This window comes from Gracilinanus agilis, chromosome 3, assembly GCF_016433145.1.
Source record: "Gracilinanus agilis isolate LMUSP501 chromosome 3, AgileGrace, whole genome shotgun sequence".
In the NCBI taxonomy this organism is placed as follows: Eukaryota; Metazoa; Chordata; class Mammalia; order Didelphimorphia; family Didelphidae; genus Gracilinanus; species Gracilinanus agilis.
The window spans coordinates 634,708,801-634,713,989 of NC_058132.1; positions in this window are offsets into that span (position 1 = coordinate 634,708,801).

A 5,189-nucleotide genomic window follows, 5' to 3' on the forward strand; every position below is an offset into this window, starting at 1 on the left:
TCTTTCTTATTGTCCTTGATTGTCAACTCCTTTCCTTCTTGGCATAGTACTCCTCCTGCTCTGACATTACCAACTTAACTTATCTTTGTGGTTGAGCCATTTGTCCTGGGACCACATTGCTATCCCCATTTTCTTCCTGATCAAACAGGAATCTGTAGATTGCCCCCATGTTTTCCTTGACCATGAGTTTTGTCTCTTGACCTTTTTACAGATTTTTTTTAAAGGATCTGCATTCGACATGTAAATGGTCTCCTATTTAACCAGCAACGAGCAATCATCAGACATTAATTTATACGGTTTTTACAAATACCTAAGCTATTTAAAATGCTGAACTGGGTTGTGTGTGGCAGTGAACATCTATCTGTTGAATAGGCTGTGTCACACGGTAGCATGCTCTCTTGTCAAGGCTGATTGTGTTTTAGGCAAACATTTGAGCAGACATAAAGGCATGGGTCAAGTAGTGTTCAGTGACAGTGCGTGCTAATTCACCTAGCTAACCAATGGGGCAAAAGTTGCATTTTCTGTGCTTGCCCCTGCAGACCCAGGAGCCCAGAACTGTCTTTCCTCTGACACACTCCTTTCCTTCAGTCGACTACATGTCCATAAGCAGTAGAATTCGAGAAAGCAAGTTATCCCGGAGACTTTAGAACGATTTCGCCAAAGAGCTGGCCTGGCACGTGTTTATTTCATGCTCCTCTGTCTCTGAAAAACCCGCTGCAGCTGAAGGTAGCAGGTTGCTGCTGGGGGGGGGGGGGGGTAAATAAAGGAGCCTAGGCACTGGTGCCTGGATCTCTGAGAAGTTACACACGCGGCAGCCCCACAGTATTGCCCCGTCCCCACGAACAAAATCACAGAACCTCAGGTTAGTGACAGGGAGGTAGAGTTGAACTCTGCACTGACGGGATATGTATGTGTGTGTGCTTGAGTGCGTGTGTGAGTGCCCCAGTTGGAAACTGAGTCTCCAGTTGCTTTATTAAGGAGCATTTCCCTTGTTATCTAGAGAAAATAAATCAAGGTTTAGAAATCAAATAATCCTCCGAGATTCATTTTGGGTACAACACCAATCAGGAATTCTTTTGTGTTTTTTTCCCCCCTAGCCTGGAAACATAAATATAGATGAATTAAAAGAAGTATAGGATGGGATATCACACTAGCGGCTGGAAGTCAAGGGTTTTTTTTTTGTTGTTGTTGTTGTTGTTTTTTGTTTTCTGTTTTTTTAAGAAATTTTAAAAATTAGGTGTGGGAGAAAGGAGAGCCCCACTATCCCAGGGCTTCCATTCAAGCCCCATTCCCAACTTATTTGGTAAGAAAGAATGAAGGTTTTTTTGGTTTTGTTTTTGGTTTTTGGTTGGTTGGCTATTTTTTTGTTTTGTTTTGTTTTGTTTTTTTAAGAGAAGTTCCATGTGTTGTTGGCTGGATTTTTTTTTTCTTTTTCACAAACCCAAGTTTCACAGCTGTGTTCTTATGCAATCAAGTATGTTTACACTTGCAAAATTCATTGCTGGAAGTCCGGCAATCCCCCAGCCTCCTGCTGCAGCGCCAGAACCAGCCCAAGGCAAGGGGAGAGCAGGACTTGTTGCCTCAGCAGTCCCCAGCCGAGTTCACAAAGCACCCCCTCCCATCCACTGAGCTGTTTCGAGGAGTCCCTGGGACGGCTCTTGACAGTCCCCCTGGAGAATCGCCTAGATTTGAAACGTTAAAAAGAGGAAAAGAAGAAGAAGAAAAAGCAGGGGGAAAAAATGTCTCAGTTAGCAATCGTGCCCTGGGTCCTCCAATAGTCTCTAAAACAACAGGAAGACTCTCCCAAGTGCATTTCACTGAACTCAAAACCCAAACGATAAAACAGAAGAAAACGAAACTTACCCCAACCTGCCACAACACTACATTTGGGGCGTCCTTTTAACCCTTTGATTCTTCCTTTAGAGTTGTCGATTTTTTTTCCTGGCTCCTTCCAGAAATCTACCTTGAAACTAGCTAAAGTTACAACTTTTTTTTTCCCCTCCCTCATATCTCTCCAAGCACAATCTGCCTCAAATACCTCGTCTTTCTTTACAACTCACTGGCCACGATCCTCTAAACACCACCTGTACATCTTCGCAAGCTTTAAAGTTTGGTGTGTGAGAGTGTGAGTGCGTGTGCGTGTGTGCGTGTGAAGTAAGTTGCTCTAAAAGACACCGTTGTCATTCAGAGTAATAAAAGTGTTGCCCTGATCTTTGGTGTGATGTTTATACGTGCACCTCTCATTTCAGTTAACTTTTTAAAGATGAGAAAATCTGCAAGCTTAGTTTCTGGAGACTTCTTGTTATTCATCTGTTTAGTCGCCTTAGCTGCACAAAGGAGTATCAGCGGCGTTATGAAAAATGGCCTAAGCCCAGAGAATGTCACAGTGGTCGACTTATTATTTTAGCCCTTCTTAAAAAAAAAAAAAAAAAAAAACTCGGGGAAAGTTTGCTTTTGATGAATTCAATAAAAGCAGAGCTGCAACGGAAGAGATTTTAAGCTAAAATCATACAGCATGGGGCAGAGCTTAAAACAGCCAGATGGCCAAAGGTAGACTAGAGCTCTCTGTTTCAAAAACCCAGATATAGAATTACTCCCAGTTGAGCTTCTTAACTTATTTAATCCTGAGTATATCTTTATGTCTTTTTCAATTGATTTCTTTCCCCCACTCTACCCCCCTCTAATTCCCCCCACCTCCTCGGGACTTTTTTCACCCTTTCACTAAGTTTTTGGTTACACCCTGTCCTTGAATTTGCAGAAGTCACTTATCAAGTTTCCCCTTTTAATTAAAGTTAAACTTCCATAAAGGCTAAGCAACATCAGATTGTTTCATTAGACAGGAAAAAAAATTTCCCTGCTTCTTTCCTGACTTACTGTTTCTTATAAATATTCAAATTGGACTAACATTTGATAGATGGATCAGGGTGCAGACTTCTGAAAATGAGGGATGCTAGTGCTTTTACTAGTACCTGAGGGGAGAAATCATAAGGAAGAGAGCTCAAATTCACCTCTTAGAAATTTGCTCTCCATGAATTCCTCAGCTTTTATGAGAAAAGGATGTACAGTTGCTTCTCTCCATCCTCAGGTAGAGTTTAATATATGCCACTTTTCCTCCTCCCCCATCCTCAAGTAGGTTTTTGAGGACTAGACAATTAATAATGAAAATAATAAAAATTCAAGTTTTTGTAACACTTTCCATTTTAAGAGGTGCTTCCCTCATAATAAACCTGAAAGGTGTAACTGAAAAGAGATCTATCTAGAAACTGTCGAAGGTGGGGTAATGGGATTCAGTTATAGCGGAACTTCTTAAATTTATGAATTGTTGCAGAATGTGGACTTATGAAGAAGAGAAATTGGACAAATGAAAAATAAGTTACTATATGAGATTCAATGACTATCGCCCTAACCCCTCATTTAAGAAAGCTGAAGAAGAAATGAGATAACCAGACTCATCTAAATTGCTGATAAAGGGGCAGCTAGGCAGCTTCGTGGATTGAGAGCCAGATCTAGAGATTGGAGGTCCTAGCTTCAAATCTGACCTCAGACACTTTCTAACTGTGTGACCCTGGAAAAGTCACTTAACCCCCATTACCTAGTCCTTACTGCTCTTCTGCCTTAGAGTCAATACAGAGAATTGATTCTAAGATTGAAGGTAAGAGCTTAAAAGTAAATAAATAAACAAACAAAGGAATGAATGAATGAATGAATGAATGAATAAATGAATGAGTTGCTGAAAAATCAATTCTGACCCTTAATTGGTAAGATTTAAATAAATAATATTTAGCTCCAGGAAAAATCAATTCATATTGGAAGGGAAGTAGAGGCACCCACTTCTCTCCCAGCAACCAAATCTTGGACACTGGTATCCGTTAAAAAAGCCCTAAGGTGACACAGAGGGATAGCTGCACCTGGGGTCCATGTTACAAGGGGTTAGGGTGATCAAGGAGGAGAAGCAGCTAACTAACTCCAAGTTCCTATTTCAAAAAGTTATTGCATAAAATCACAGATTTTGTAAATTTGAATTCAATTTTTATATTGGTTCCTCCTCATGAAAGTGAGGGAGAATCCCAAAGGAAGGACACGCCTGTACTTTTTAAGTGCCTGGATCCTCTATGAAGAAGAAAGAACCCTAGATAAATTAAAAGATCTAGGTTTTTAACCTGGCTTTATTTACTAACTATATGACCTTTCTTTGTCCTTCATCTAGCCTCAGTTTCTTCATCTGAAAAATGAAAGTATTCACCTATGTTCTTTCTAGGGTCTTTTCCAGTTTTAGTATCTTTATGAACTAGGAAGTTGAAAGGCACATTCTTCCAAGGTCTAGAGATTCTTTCTTTTTTGGAGGGGTGGAAATAGAAGATAGGCTCTGAAACAAAGGATAGAATTGTACCTTGGTTGTCAGCTCCTCAAAAAAATGAGATATCTGTCCCAGTCCCTAAATATCAAGAACCCCTGACTTTTCTCACTTAAAAGAAAATGTATTTCACCATTTGCTCCACACCCTTATTTCATTACTTTGTTCTTGGCCCAATCTAAGATAGCTCCTATACTCTGTCTGACTTCACTCTTTTAAAAAGAGATGTACAGTGCTTCTGTGACTGACCCGAAGTCAACTAATATCCTCGCCCCTAATACCTGAGTTAACTTGGGAAAGGTAGTTTCTTTTTCTAGTTGAGATGCTGTATGTCTGAAGCAGACACCTAAGAGAACCATTGCAGTTAGTACCTTCTCTCTTTTCTTCCTATCTGTGTATACCTAGAAAGTTAGGGGAAAGCTACAGGCGAAGTATGGGATTGCCAATTTTATTTCCAACCTTTCCCTTTATCAGTCACCCAAAAGCTGAAGGAAGATCTTTGATGCCCCAAGCATTTAATTCAGAATGTATCTCACCTATGTTCCCCTGCCAACTCTCCTTTTAGTTTAGATGAGTTTCTAGCAGATCAACAGGACACTGTCATGTTATGGAGAAAAAGAAAAGAAGGAGGAGAAGAAGGAGAAGAAAAACAAGAAGAACAAAAACAAGAATGAGACAAGAATGATAAGGAGGAGGAGGAGGAGGGGGAGGATAAAAAGGGGAAGGAGGAGAAGAAAGGGAAGAAGAAGAAGAAGAAGAAGAAGAAGAAGAAGAAGAAGAAGAAGAAGAAGAAGAAGAAGAAGAAGAAGAAGAAGAAGAAGAAGAAGAAGAAGAG